Consider the following 15934-nt stretch of genomic DNA (forward strand, 5'->3'; position numbering starts at 1 on the left):
TACATAAATTTATCCACTAACCATTCAGAAACATTCAGTTTTATTCTAAAAGTTGTAACTTCTTCCTGAGTCTCTGCATCATTGTCGACTCCGGTTTGAACAACGTAAGGCTGAACACCGTTACTGACAGTCGTCATTTTGGCTGCGTGAGATTCTCCAGCTTTGCTGTTGTTGAGCAACCGAAGCATGAGCTGTTAAAGCTCCACCCACTTCTGGAAAGGGGGCCGGAAGCAGCAGCTCATTTGCATTTAAAGGGACACACACAAAAATGGCATGTTTTTGCTCACACCTAAATGGGGGCAAATTTGACAAGCTATAATAAATGATCTGTGGGGTATTTTGGGCATAATAGGCCCCCTTTAAAGGGGTGGTTCAATGCGATTTCACTTTTTTAACTTTAGTTAGTGTGTAATGTTGCTGCTTGAGCATAAATAGTATCTGCAAAGTTACAGCGCTGAAAGTTCAATGCAAACAGAGATATTGTCTTGTAAAGTTAAGGCAGTTTAATGCCTACAAAAACGACCGGTTTGGACTACAACAAGCTTCTTCCTGGGTTGGTGACATCATAAACCCTGCAAAACACGTCCCCGGGAACACGCAACAAAGTGGGCGCGGCCATGCGGCGCAGCATGTGGAAGCGGAAGAGTTGTGTACACCGGACGCGAGTGGCGCGACGCGTCAAAAGATAATATAACCCATTATAATCTGTGTTATTTTCTACACTGGATGCGGTGCTGAAGACAGCTTTCAGAATCTACATGAGTTCAATGCTGGATTTGCACAAAGGCTATTACTGAAAAATGAAGCAGTTCCCACTTTAAAAGCAGAAGCTGCTGTTTATTGGCTTCAAACTGTAAGTACGTTTTATTGTTTGTACATGTCTTTTAAATGTATAGTTCTGTTGCTATTTTTGGTTACATCAAGGACATATACAAAGACCAACTCGTTTTGGCTTCGCTAGTCAGTTAGCTAAATTCTACAAACACCAACAAACTTCTATGTTCATAGACAAACCGTTGTTCATGCCGTAAATTAAACACTACCTTTACAAAAATGCTACTGCTCAGTCATGTATTCGGCTACAGTAAAGCTTTAATCAGGATAAAACTGTATATTGAAAGCTAACAAACAGCATCTAAATGCTTTGACACAAATAAAAAAATGAAATACCATTCAGAAATGTCCTTTAAAAGCCGCGATTGCAACTTGACCCTCTTCATCTGGGTCTAATTCGGGCTTAGTTTGATACAGCAATATAGATGCCATTATTTACATTTTCACTGAAGCAACGGATGGTAAGGGGTGTGGCGTTTCCAGGCGCTTCAGCGAATCACGATACACTGGGACAGCTACCAACCTGCTAACCAATCTGAGCACATTGCGTATTTCGGAGGGAGTGGCTTCATAGAAGTAGGAAGTCAAACGAGCCGTTCATTTGACAGTGGAAACAGAGGTGTAGAATAAAGGTAAAATATATGAAAAATACAGCGTTTTCAATAAAATGAAGCCTTAAGACATGTTAAACTGTGCCCCAAAAACACAATCAAGCCTAGAAAAAAAACACTGAACCACCCCTTTAATATATACAGTGGGTACGGAAAGTATTCAGACCCCCTTCAATTTTTCACTCTTTGTTATATTGCAGTCATCCCCGTCCCAAAGAAACCCAAAATTACTGGACTGAATGACTACAGACCTGTGGCTCTAACGTCTGTGGCCATGAAGTCATTTGAAAGACTGGTTCTGGCTTATCTGAAGGACATCACTTACTGGACCCCCTGCAGTTTGCTTACCGAGCAAACAGGTCTGTGGATGATGCAGTCAATATGGGACTGCATTATGTTCTCCAGCATCTGGACAGACCAGGGACTTATGTGAGAATCCTGTTTGTGGACTTCAGCTCTGCTTTTAACACCATCATCCCATCACTCCTCCAGCCCAAACTAACTCAGCTCTCCGTGCCCACCTCTGTCTGTCAGTGGATCACCAGCTTCCTGACAGACAGGCAGCAGCTAGTGAGGCTGGGAAAATTCTCATCCAGCACCCTCACCATCAGCACCGGCGCCCCTCAGGGCTGTGTTCTCTCCCCACTGCTCTTCTCCCTGTACACCAACGACTGCACCTCAAAAGACCCCTCTGTCAAGCTCCTGAAGTTTGCGGATGACACCACACTGATCGGCCTCATCCAGGACGGTGACGAGTCAGCTGGCTGTCTGGTGCAGTCAATAAACAACCTGGAGCTCAACACGCTCAAGAGAGTGGAGATGACCGTGGACTTCAGGAGAAACCCCCCTGCTCTCCCCCCACTCACCATCATGAACAGCACTGTGACTGCAGTGGAGTCATTCAGGTTCCTGGGCACCACCATCTCGCAGGACCTGAAGTGGGACAACCACATCGAGTCCATTGTGAAAAAGACCCAGCAGAGGTTGTACTTCCTTCGCCAGCTGAGGAAGTTCAACCTACCACAGGAGCTGCTGAAACAGTTGTATTCTGCCATCATCGAATCCATCCTCTGCACTTCAATTACCGTCTGGTTCAGCTCAGCTACCAAATCTGACCTCAGAAGACTACAGAGGGTAGTCCGGTCTGCTGAGCGAATCATTGGCACAACCCTCCCCACTCTCCAAGAACTGTACTTGTCCAGAGTGAGAAAAAGGGCAAAGAAGATCACTGTGGACCCCTCACATCCAGCACACTCCCTCTTTGAACTGTTGCCATCCGGTCGACACTACAGAGCCCTGAGCACCAGAACGACCAGACACAGGAACAGTTTCTTCCCTCAGGCAGTCCTTCTCATGAACACTTGACAAACACGGAACACACAACACTATTACACATTATTTACTTAAAACACTTATTTATATCTCAATTTGCACACATAATTGTATATACAATTGTCTATAATATATATTGTCTTTTGCTTTTTTTGCACTTTGTCTATCTTGTAAATTTGTATATTATTATTTTATTCTTTTTATTATGTGTCTTGTCTTGTCGCTGTCACTCTGTTGCACTGTGGAGCTTCTGTCACTAAAACAAATTCCTGGTACTAAACAACATACCTGGCAATAAAGCTCTTTCTTCTTCATTTGCTAAAATCATTTAAGTTCATTTTTTCCCTCATTAATGTACACACAGCACCCCATATTGACAGAAAAACACAGAATTGTTGACATTTTTGCAGATTTATTAAAAAAGAAAAACTGAAATATCACATGGTCCCAAGTATTCAGACCCTTTGCTGTGACACTCATATATTTAACTCAGGTGCTGTCCATTTCTTCTGATCATCCTTGAGATGGTTCTACACCTTCATTTGAGTCCAGCTGTGTTTGATTATACTGATTGGACTTGATTAGAAAGCCACACACCTGTCTATATAAGACCTTACAGCTCACAGTGCATGTCAGAGCAAATGAGAATCATGAGGTCAAAGGAACTGCCTGAAGAGCTCAGAGACAGAATTGTGGCAAGGCACAGATCTGGCCAAGGTTACAAAAAAATTTCTGCTGCACCTAAGGTTCCTAAGAGCACAGTGGCCTCCATAATCCTTAAATGGAAGACGTTTGGGACGACCAGAACCCTTCCTAGAGCTGGCCGTCCGGCCAAACTGAGCTATCGGGGGAGAAGAGTCTTGGTGAGAGAGGTAAAGAAGAATCCAAAGATCACTGTGGCTGAGCTCCAGAGATGCAGTCGGGAGATGGGAGAAAGTTGTAGAAAGTCAACCATCACTGCAGCCCTCCAGGAGGGATGGCAGAGGATCCCCAAATCCAGGTGTGAAAAACTTGTTGCATCTTTCCCAAAAAGACTCATGGCTGTATTAGATCAAAAGGGTGCTTCTACTAAATAATGAGCAACGGGTCTGAATCAGTGATGCGCGGGTTGATCCAAAATGAGCGGGTGCCTGCGGTCATCCGCGGTCACCCGCGGTTACGAGTCATCCAAAAATATTTTTAATGATATTCGGGTCGCGGTCGGTCGGGTCGTTTGAAATAAAGATGCCAATTAAACCTTTGTAATTTTCAGTTTTACTTGGGTTTCAGTTTTACTTTCATGGGTAGCCTATTTGTGAATATTTATTTATTGATATTGTAGCCTCAGTCTTTGGCTTAGCCTACCTGTTTTTGTTTGTCTAAAATGCGTTAATAAATACTTTATTGACATATTCTATCACTGCATTTTGTGCTTGTGAGAGCTTCAATTGGGCATTCACGTGGCGAAATAGCCTAAGCCTACTAATACAAGTGAGAAATCCTTATTTAGGCTACCTTTTGAATGTTGAGCGTTATTAACTTTTGAATAAATGCTGACGCGGGACAAAATGCCCGATTTCCCAACACGTTGAACTGAGCAATGCCATTGTACCATTTTAATAGGCTACTTTTAAAGGCATATAGCTCAGTAATGTCAGTTTTATGTATTTTCTGAGAGGGGGCGGGATTTTTGTTGGGAAAGTCGGGGGAGAGACGCACACTTTCGATTAGACTGGATAAACACATGCAGCATCTTAATTGTTAAGAAAATGAAACGAAATAAATGAATAAATCAAGCCTTTTTTACATAACACTAGGCTATATCATACAACATTCAGAAAAAGAACAGTTTGCGCTCCTAAGGGCTGTCACACTTTTCCAAAAGTGGGCCTTCTCTCAGTCGACCTGCTGATGAATTCTTCAAGCAGGGTCGAAACATAAACATCGCATTCATCAATAATATGCATCTAGACAGCTGAAATGGAAAATGATGGGCCGCCTCAAGAACTGCCTGCTAGCTGCACCTCTGAGGGCACCACGTCAGGTCCTGAAACATTTCTCTCCTCCACAGGCTGGATTAATGGATATTATTGGCCAGGGAGGCGTATGGGAGGGGGGCGGCCACACCCCCCGCACCCCTAGTTCTTACGTCTATGGCCCAATGACGCTACAATGAGCATTTACTACTTTTAAAAAAATGCGGGTCAGGAAGCGGGTCGGGTACAATATTTTCCCTTTTTTTTTTTTTGCGGTCCGAGTTGCGGGCGGGTTAGTTGAAAACGTCGGTCGGGTGCGGGTTGTTTATACATTGACCCGCGCATCACTGGTCTGAATACTTAGGACCATGTGATATTTCAGTTTTTCCTTTTTAATAAATCTGCAAAAATGTCAACAATTCTGTGTTTTTCTGTCAATATGGGGTGCTGTGTGTACATTAATGAGGGAAAAAAAATTAACTTAAATGATTTTAGCAAATGGCTGCAATATAACAAAGAGTGAAAAATTTAAGGGGGTCTGAATACTTTCCGTACCTACTGTATATTAACAATACTCATCACATTTTTAATTTTAACAATTAGTGAAAAAGTGAAAATCACTTTATGCTGATATAAAGCAGGGTATTTAAATATACAGAGTATATTAGCTCAAGATTGACAAATGGATTTCTGTTAAAGACAATAAAAACTCAATGAAAAGGCAAATGACTATATATTGGCTTAACTAGAAATAATTATCTAGTCATATATCACTGTACACCTAATGGATTCCCCATTGAATATGCCTAGCTGAAGTAGAATTATGAGTTACATGGCTTTATCACTGCACTGAAAGCTACATATAATACATTTCCTCTCTGTCAATACTTTCAGAGCTCTTTTGAAAACACTGACATGACATTTCATGTGGAATGTTTTTTGCAGGTGGTTACAACAAAGGTTTTTCCAATGCTTCATGGACATTTTTATTCCTTATTTCTTAAATTAAAGTTAGAGTCAACTCCTCAAATACACTTTCATGATGCTTTGAGGAACTTGTCTCAAATTTTGAGTGAAAGACTTTGAAGAAAAACTGCATCTGAAATCCTATACTGCCTGAGTAGGTGCTTGAATTTGAATGCACTTTGCTTTTGTTAAAAAAAAAGTATGTTCTATATATATGAATATGGGCAGCATGAATGAAATTCGGACGTGCAACATCCATCATGTTGTTACTGTCACAGGATTTACCAGCATCAGTTGTGTCGCTTCACTGCCATTCATAAATTTTCACCTACTGTTTTTTTTTTTTTTTTTTTGGCATACTGTTTTTTCATTTACTATATAGAAGGGAAGAATTTGATTTCAGACACAGCATATGATTTTTTTTGGCTCACAGAAAGAAAGAACTGAATTCTTGCTGAATGATTTTAATCTGCTAAAATATGATGGGATAATCAAAAGAACCTTCAAAGCCACTCTAAATGAAATAGGGTCCCCTCACAGTGGTTTTCTGACAGATAGAATAATTGGACCTCAGCCTGACGGGTTTAAACAGTCCAAGAGGAGCTTCTGACTCAGTAATTGACCATTAGATCAACAGGAGATGAAGAATTGTGTCTGATCGTCTGCATGCACTTGCACTCAAAGAATCACAATATCAACAGTTATTGCTAGATAAATTTAGACAAATATTTTGCAGGGAATTCATATTACATTTTCAATAACAGCATGGAAGGTTATTGGTAATGACATGTAAAAGCTGCAATATAACAAAAACCCATCCAGATGGAACATTAAATGAAATGGAAACTCATGGTATCATTCACCTTCATTTGCATTCAAGGTTGTAAACTGAATTATTCATGAACTCAGAGGGGTATAGAGGTCTCATCAAGATGCTTTGATTCAAAAACATTTTACACCATTATCCATTAAAGCAACACATGGGAATATTGCACAAATTAGAAGTCTATAAGTACACTTTTAAAAGCATAAAATCTTACATGTTGTCTATACTAATCTGGTTGGTTCAAAATTTATTCCTAGCTACATTTTATTAGCATTATATAAGCCTACATAATTGAGCAGTTTATTTGAATATTTTTCAAAATGATCCATAACAAATGTTGACACATGGTATCATCAGTGTAACCAAGGCTAGCACTACTAGTTAATTTTTAGAGCTATTCTGAGATGGAAGTTGTCCAAAAACCCAATGGTTAAAAAACTGTTTAATTGGACTTTTTCCTTGTCCTTTGATGGAGGATTTTGCAATTTTTTGTGGTTTGTATTATCCTATATTATGCACATACATCATAAAGCATGCCAAATATTGCCTGCAGACGTAATGTGTCCCATGCTGTGGTTTTGCAGCATATTCATTTTCACAAAACAAATATAAAACAACTAAAGTGGCTCAATAATCTAGCTCATTGGACGTAATGGAAAATTCTTTGGAGAAGCAAATTAAATCCGGTTGAAATCATTATAGCTGACAAATGTTGTGGCAATTACAACAGGTGGACTCCTGCCATTGCTTGCTCTGTGGAGCTCTTAATGGCCTTCCCACAATGCAACAGTTTTGGAAAGGTGTTTGCCTTTCCAATTTATGAGAAACTGGTTTTCAAGAGTATGCATTTCTAAAGTGTTTATGTGTGTGAGTTTACATATTAAGTGGCTCAATCCCAACAGACGCATGCTAAGAGAACCTCCTGGAAAATATTAAATGAAGATTCTGTCATTATTAACTCATCCTCGTGTCATTAAAAACCTCGATGCTGTTATTTTTGTCTGTGGAACAATGACAGTAAAGAATGACAGAATTTAAATGTTTGGTAAAGCTGTTCCTTTAGCAAGTGTTTTTAAGCAGGATTTATTTACTCTACATTGATACTCTGAATCATTGAAAATCTTTATTCAGTTGGATCTGGTAAGCACATATAAACTCAATCTAATGGGAAAATATAACTATTTTACAAGTTGGCGATTTTGTATGAATTTGTACAATGTGAATCGTCCGAGAATGTATGATTTTTAGAAAAAAACCTAACCGCCACTGGTGCATAAGCAGATCAGATGGACACATATTGTATGAATTAGCCACCAATTCGCTAAATGTACAATAGTTATGAGTGCCATGAGACTGTGTTGCATCCAATGAAGATGGACTCCATTATTGAATAAAATAGGAAGAAACTAAATTGAGTCGCTGGGTTTATAACCAACTCATATATCAGCGCATACAGCATATTCAGTTTAAATTGTAGTATGCTGCTATACATGGCCTAAAAAAGTCCTGCATTGAGATGCCAATTGAGATGAAATTAGAGTTTCAGATCAATGCACATCATCTGACAGACAACACACTTTGTCAGCTGCGTTTAACACAGTTCTAACATCTTTCCACTGACGGTCTCATCTCGGTTGTGTGTAGTGGCGTGTGAAGAGATTTAGATGCCAGCTAAACCCACCATCAGGGAACTGCTGAAATTGTCCGGATGAGCAGCAAAACTTCTCTAACAAAACATAAAGAAAAAAAAAAGAAAAAAAAAAAAAGCTCCTTTATGTTAAAATTCTTAGACTCTGGCTCAGACGACACTGCAACAATAATAAGCCAAGTTTAGTCAAAGGTTTGGCTGCGACTACAGTATAATCACTCATAAGATATTTTAAAGACATTGGAAAAGAAATTGGAAACTGGAAAACACTGGTGGTTTTATTGATGATTCAAGCATGTTTTCATATTTAATCTTTCACATTCTTCCATGTTCCCTGCTAAAAAGGTGAATAGCTGAGCAGAGCTGTAGTTTTCATCAGTCAATATAACTATGTTAGGTCATGGCGAAAGGTAGCATGCCGATAGCATAGTTTGTTTCTGTCACTGATACTTAATGAACAGCTTTTGTGAATTATCACAGTTTCAGTCGACATATTCAGTTTAAAATGAAACATTAACAAGTCCAATTTGTGTTTAAAAAGGCTTAAAAAGCTTTTTGCAATTTAGTCAACAATATTCAGCATATTCAGATATTAACAAAACACTGACTTTCATTTGTTCAGACAATTATGCATGGGTGAACTTGAGCTAATTTACTTGCTAGTTAGAATGCATAACTCCCATTGTGAATAGGCCATTGCCATCACAACATGCATAATGCAATATCCTAAAAATCTCTGAAGTAATTCACTTCAGTATAGGCCAAATACTAATATATAACTAATTATATTTAATAATGATGAAAATTCTGTCATTACTCAGCCTCATGTAGTTCCAAACACATCTTCGAAACACAAATGAAGATATTTTAATGAAATCTGAGAGATTTCTGTCCCTCCATTGACAGCTTTGCAACAACCACTTTGAAGCTTCAAAAAGTTCCTAAAGAGATTAAAACTAATCCATATGGATCGAGCAGATTAATCCAAATTTTCTAAGGAGTCTGGATCGCTTTATATGATGAACAGATACAGAATTTAGGTTTTTATTCAGATATATATCAGATATGGTAAACAGAAGCTCAAGAATGCTTGCTTGATGTGCGAGAACCAATGAGGTTCATTCTCATGTTACGCAGCACATTTCAACTTCCGCAAGAACCAATGAGGTTTGTTCTCATGCATTAAGCAAGTATGGTTGAGCTTCTGTTTATGTCCGCTGATCAATGTTTAGTGATCCAGTCTCTTGGGAAAATTTGGACTTAACCGCTCAATTCATATGGATTAGTTTTACATTATAAGAACATATATTGTGTGCTTGGGTGGGTGAGTTTCAGATGTGGCTCCTCCAATCAGAGTTCAGTGTCTGATCTTTCTGTTTTATAAACCAAAGGGATTCAGTTTGCTCTACATCTCAGTTTCTAAACCTCTATCTTCCAGTTCTCTATATATTCCGGGCAGCATGCCGGTTTTGAATGGCACTTCAGGGGAGCTGAGCCCCGGCTGTAGCACATGTTCCATCCCGACTACACACTGTTCAACAAACACTCACCTAATTCCTGCTTTCCTCTTCATGTCCCCAACCCCCCTACAGACGTCCTCTCTTGTCTTTTCTCTTCTATCTCTTTATCTCCCACTCATTTGACTATCCTTGCACAGAAATAGTTGAGATGATTTGTATTCATGCTGATGTGAGCTCCTGCTCCCATGCTCTCAGAAGCCTTGCTAAGATGGCTGGAGAACTGTTGGATTTGCGTAATACCTCCCCACGGCTTCCTCTTAGCAATCTCATATGCCACATTAACAATCCCATTGGCTCTCCCGTCAGTCATTGTTGTTTCAATACGGCAGCGTTGTGTGCACAGCCTACCAACACTCTTTCCATGGACATTTTCCAGTCGTGATGTCCTGCCAAGGCCTCCCTCAGGCTGCTCCCCCCGGGGTTTCCGGCAGGGCTAACCCGAGAAGACAACACTAATGCACTGCGGCACTTTTATTATGAAAAGATAGATGGGGGAAATAATATTTGTGTCACCTAAACATCACTTAAATATCTCTAGAGGAATTTTATCCTCTCAGGTAAATCTCACATACATACTAGCAGGAAACATAGCTACTTTGGATGTGTTACAATGTCAGACAGGTTTAAGGTTAATCATATTTATATATGTAGACAAACCAGCATCTAGAAAACCTTAATTGAATTGTCATAGTCTAGGGCTACCTTGTTGAAGAAAAAAAAACAGCATATGCTGGTTTGGTATGTTTTGAAGCATGGAAGCTGGTTTGAACTGGTTTAAGCTGGTCCTTAGTTGGTCTTTTTCTGGTCATGAGCTTAAGCTGGTCAAGTGCTGGTCCTAAGCAACTAGCTCCAGCTCAGGACCAGCTCAAACCAGCTGCCATGCTTCAAAACATACCTAACCAGCATATGCTGTTTTTTTCAACAGGCTAAGAGGCTGACAAATGTATTACATGTAGATTAACTTTTTTAATGTTCACACACATGTACCTCACGAACTGATTTCGGGCAGACTTCTGAGGCAGCGTTACGGTTTAATGATCTACAAAACAGAGAGAGCTTTGGTGATAACTAAGCAAATATTTAATTACTTCAATAGCAATTTCTTTCTAGAAATGACATCAAAAGTGGAAAACGTTGGTCAAAAACGTACATTTACACACAAACTGACCACCAACTGCAACTTTCAGTTTATTTTTTTTCTTCAACTGTAATGGAATGGGATGCACAGGGTTGTGGGATATCAAAGGCAGTGAAGGACACATCTATGCTGCCTTCGATCAGGTATCAGGAGACAGGAAGTGAAGCTAACTATTGGATTTGGATGTGTCTTGATGCCTTCCTACTTTGGAATGCATCCTCTGAAGGCAACATTTTTAAGCTTTTAATATTTTACTCAAGTTTGCTGTGTAAGTTCAAGGTACAAGTCAAAACAAACATGTCTTTCTACTGCTTGTCAGGTGCACTTAGGGTGTGTCCGAATCCTCTTTTGCTAGTTTAATTACGGAAAAAAAGTCGGCGTGCTAGGCGCATGGTCCAAAAGGGTTGTACCTAGTCTCTTAATGAGTAATGGGTGTATTTTGGGTGCAATGTGCAATAAACCAATCAGAGTCTTATCTCCCATTCCCTTTAAAAGCCAGTTGCGCTTGCACCATGGCAGATTCCACCATATCCCAAAGATGCACTATTGGATTGAGTTCTGGTGACTGGAAGCCATTTGAGTATAGTGAATTCATTGTGAGGTTCAAGAAACGAGTTTGAGATGATTTGAGCTGTATGACATGGCACGTTTTCCTGCTGGAAGTAGCCATCAGAAGCAACAATACTCAGGTAGGCTGAGTGGAATTATACAATGCTCATGTGGCCCAAAGTGTGCCAAGAAAGTGGCACCCAGTGTGCCTTCTGCTGCTGTAGCCCATCTGCTTCAAGGTTCGACATGTTGTGCATTTCAGAGATGCTCTTCTGCATAGCTCTGTTGTAACGAGTAGTTATTTGAGTCACTGTTGCCTTTCTATCAGCTCGCATCAGTCTGGCATCAACAAGGCTTTTTCGCCCACATAACTGCCGCTCACTGGATATTTTCTCTTTTTTTGGACCATTCTCTGTAAACCCTAGAGATAGTTGTGCATGAAAATTCAAGTAGATCAGCAGTTTCTGAAATACTCAGACCAGCCCATCTGGCACCAACAAACATGCCCCATTCACATTCTCTTAAATCAACTTTCCTCTCCATTCTGATGCTCAGTTTGAACCTCAGCAGATCGTTTCAACCATGTCTACATGCCTAAATGCATTGAGTTGCTGGCATGTGATTGGCCGATTAGATATTTGCGTTAACGAGCAGCTGAACAGGTGTACCTAATAATGAATTAAATTCATTTTTATATAAATTAAAACCATTTAATCTAAATCTAATGACATGCAGCTACACATGCAGATGCAGTTTGAGAACAGTAAAAAAAAAATTCTCCTGCAGTAACACTACACAGAACAAGAACACAAATATGATTCGACTTTTCAATACAGACCCAGTGCCTCGACTAATGGCAGAACTAAAGAACTATTCTGTGCAACCCTATTGTGGACTGTATTTAAGTAGCACTGTGAAGGTAAAGGTATTGTTGCAACCATTCAATTTTTTTTCCCAATCCACCACTCTTACAATCAATTTCTTCTTTGCTCCTTTTAAACAACCAGCCTATTCTATTCTCATTTAGAAGTTAAAATGGCTAATAATACGATGTAGTATTCCTCAAAGAGTTGCAAGTGCACCTTGAATGAGTTTTAAAACAAAACAAAAGGGTCATACTGAAACAGCAGCAGTCACAGTGAGCTGGTGGGAAGGATCAGCTTGAGAAAAACAGCCCTTTATATTCCCAAACTTGACTGACGGAATGTATTCAGCAGGATATCTGCAGCAATTCCTCTCTGTTCCTTGCCATCCATCACTTTAATTTAATTATAGCATCCATTAACCATGTGACACTACAGGTTATATCACGCTGAGGCACACCCCACGAGACCGCATTTTTTCCGCAATTAAGGCAATCATATGCATGTCTTTTTAATAATGTGGGTCGCAGAGTCATTTGCGCCTCTGGTGTAGATTGAACAGCAGCTAATTCCCGCTCAAAATGAGCAGATGAGGAAATAACAGGTCAGTTTGGCTCTCACCTCATATTTTATTCCCACCGGCCTCGGTGAGAGATTGATCAGGCCTTACGCTGCTTCTGTCTGCGACCATAAATAACGAATGCAGGGCAGTGCTGGCTTATTTGTGCATTGGTGTGTGAAGATGATTAGCTAATTAGACTGTCAAGCCCTTCCCTCATTCCGAGTTCAGATGGACCCTCATTACAGGCCATTAAAGGCCGTGAATGGGGCCGATGGTTTAGATTAGCAACTCTACAAAGTTTACATTAACAACATGGCCTCATGATCACAGCAGCTGGATGTCCTTGGCTACAAGGATGTTCTGTAGACAGCCGTATGAAATATGGATCAAAATATGCTAAATTTTTTAACGTCTGAACTATAAATATTAAATTTAGCAATTTGTCTTAATGGTTGCACTGACAATTTGACATAATGTATTTCTGAAATAAGAAGGAAATGGAGAGTCAGATCTCACAAACTCCAGTCACTTCTAGTGAGTAGTACATGTCTGATGGATAGATAAGAATTTAGGATATAAACATACATTCAGGAAAAGTCAGCAAGCCAGGACTTGAACTCAGGTCACCCAAAGCACTATAGGTCTGCGCACTGCCCCCAAGGTTATCGCCACCAACCAACCAGCCTTACTTTGATAAATATTAGAATCCGATGTTGATGTAGTGGCTTAAAAGATGCTGATTCTATTATGTGTGTGGATGGAGCTGAACCAGCATCAGTTTAAAGATTTATTTTTTGGTGTTTTTGCCTTTTATTATGATAGGACAGTAAGACAGAAAGCAAAATGGCAGAGAGAGTGAGGGGGACGGGATCAGGAAAAGTCAGCAAGCTGGGACTTTAACTTGGGTCACCCAAAACACAAACACACTATATGTCAGCATACTGACCACAAGGCTATAGATGCCACCTAAACAGTTTTAGTTTGATAAATATAGGGCCCTATAATTTCCGCGATCACGGAATCGCGGAATCAAGTCATAAAAACGGAATTTACTATATAACGCGGAATGTCACGGAATTTGACACATTTTTGATGAATGAATTAAAAGCAGGTCAGTACACGTAAATTAAATCGCGATATAGACTAGTGACTGAATCGCAGTTTCATTTACCTCACACCGCCTCACACACAATCGCGCGGGCGCACGCACGCTGAAGCACATGCGACGCTCACGGTGTTTTCGTCCTCTGTCGCCTCACTATATGAACGCACGAATTCATCTCCAGAGCTGCTCTGAAAGTCACTTCATCAGCATTAACCGCTTCGTTTGAGAAAACTACCGTCATAAACACAGAGAAACTCAAAGCTCTAGGCAAACCGTCAAAATAAAAGTTCGATTTAACTTGACAGAAAAATATTACTGTTGTACAGTAGAATTTAGATAAATTAATTTAATAATAAATTATTAAAATATATTTTAAACAATAACCTCAGTGTTTCTTCCATGTTTTAAATTTAACAGTAAAGCTCTGTTGTGCAGCACATTGTTTGACAAAAAAGTTTAATTTCATGATTAAAAGATAAATTAAATGGTATGCGTTCATTTGCCAGAAAAATTTAAATACACAACAGAACTTCTGAAGAAAAAAAAATCATAAAAATATAGTTTTTAATTTTTTAAGAATTCAATTAATTAGACATGCTTTTTGATTATTAAAATGGAATTAAACCATTAAAATGGAATCCAGAAAACAGAATTTGAAAAAATTAAATTTGAGGGGAAAGAATAAAACGTAGGGCCCTAAAAAAAATGTAATTGTTTTGTTAAACTTATTAAATTGTTGGTAAATTGGACAAGATTCATTATTTCAATAAATTAGACATGCTTTTTGATTACTAAATGTTTAATTTAACCGTTAATTTAATACCGTTTAATTTAACCATTAAAATGGAGTCAAAAAATAAATAAAACGGAATAAAACGGAATCCAGAAAAATTAAAACGGAAAAAACGGAATTTGGGAAAAAATAAAACGGAATTTGGGAAAAAATAAAACGGATTTTATAGGGCCCTATAAATATGAGAACCTCATTAGCCGCGTTTCCACTGTCGAGCCAAAGGCGAGCGTGCTAGTACATGCAAGAGCCACTGCGTTTCCACTGTCACTTCCGGGGCTTGATCGGGCCTCGTCGGGGCTTCCTCGGTACCAACGGCCACGGTTTTTTAGCCTGCCGAATACCTTGGTCCAAAGCAGGCCAACTGGGGCCTGAGGAGTGGTCATGAACAGAGGCGAAGTTTACCTGAGTCAGGAGACGGTTAACACTGCTGCTCATTTCCCGTGTTATTACATCAGGCTACCAGCTAACATCAACATTTAAGACATTTTAAACACTTTTCAGCTCAAAACTCACTTTCAGGCACCAGCAAGTGTTTGAAATAAATTCCTTGTATGAGGCAGAAATATAATTATGTGCAATGCTAAAGGCTACTTATGCTAATCATTGCGATAATAAATACACACATTTATGGAAATACCAGTGACTGCTTGAGGAATGTAGACAACTCATATGATTATATTTGGTTTAATGTTTTTTCTGTCTCTTCCCTTTGCCTTTGTTGATAGCGGACTAATGCATCTGTATATCTTTCACATTCTGCTTGTGAGCTCCCTCTGTTGCTCTGGCTTAAAGAATAACAGTATACTGTATTGAGATGGGAGAGATCGCTATCATCGCATAATTTCGTGGAAAATTAATAGAAATGCTCAGAAATGTGATGCAAATTGTGATATTTTATCAATATTTTTCTAAATATGTAAGCCTTTGGACTTCAAAAAGGCCTTAATGGAGTTGTTTTGTGCATTCTTGTGTTGTGATCGTAAATAAATGGAAGCAGGTGCAACCGAATAGATGTGTTCTCTTTTTATGTGAAAAGGTTTCATTCAACATGACTGATGTGCACTCCTGACACAAATAAAAAATGACTGTTACTGTAACATTTTTTATTGTAAAACATTGGTCAAATATTGATGTTGGAATCTTAAGTCTTTAATTAAGTAGACCAAACATTAGCTTCTGTCATGCTCATTTTGCGATCTAACTAGTTTTCGGTTAGCTGGTGAAAGGTCATG

General features: G+C 39.2%; 1 long non-coding RNA gene across 2 annotated transcripts in view; it reads right to left on the minus strand.

Moving 5' to 3' along the window:
- The window catches only part of LOC125255915, a 55154-nt gene that overhangs the window by 34209 nt on the left and 5011 nt on the right, over positions 1 to 15934 (minus strand). The window contains exon 1 of one of the 2 annotated variants that reach the window (XR_007182028.1): positions 9723 to 10132. The exons of the other annotated variant lie outside the window; for it this stretch is intronic. This is a non-coding gene — a long non-coding RNA (uncharacterized LOC125255915). Of the gene's footprint in view, positions 1 to 9722; positions 10133 to 15934 lie in introns of those variants that run through there. 2 annotated transcript variants of the gene reach the window in all.

The sequence above is a fragment of the Megalobrama amblycephala genome, linkage group LG20, assembly GCF_018812025.1.
Source record: "Megalobrama amblycephala isolate DHTTF-2021 linkage group LG20, ASM1881202v1, whole genome shotgun sequence".
Taxonomy (NCBI): domain Eukaryota; kingdom Metazoa; phylum Chordata; class Actinopteri; order Cypriniformes; family Xenocyprididae; genus Megalobrama; species Megalobrama amblycephala.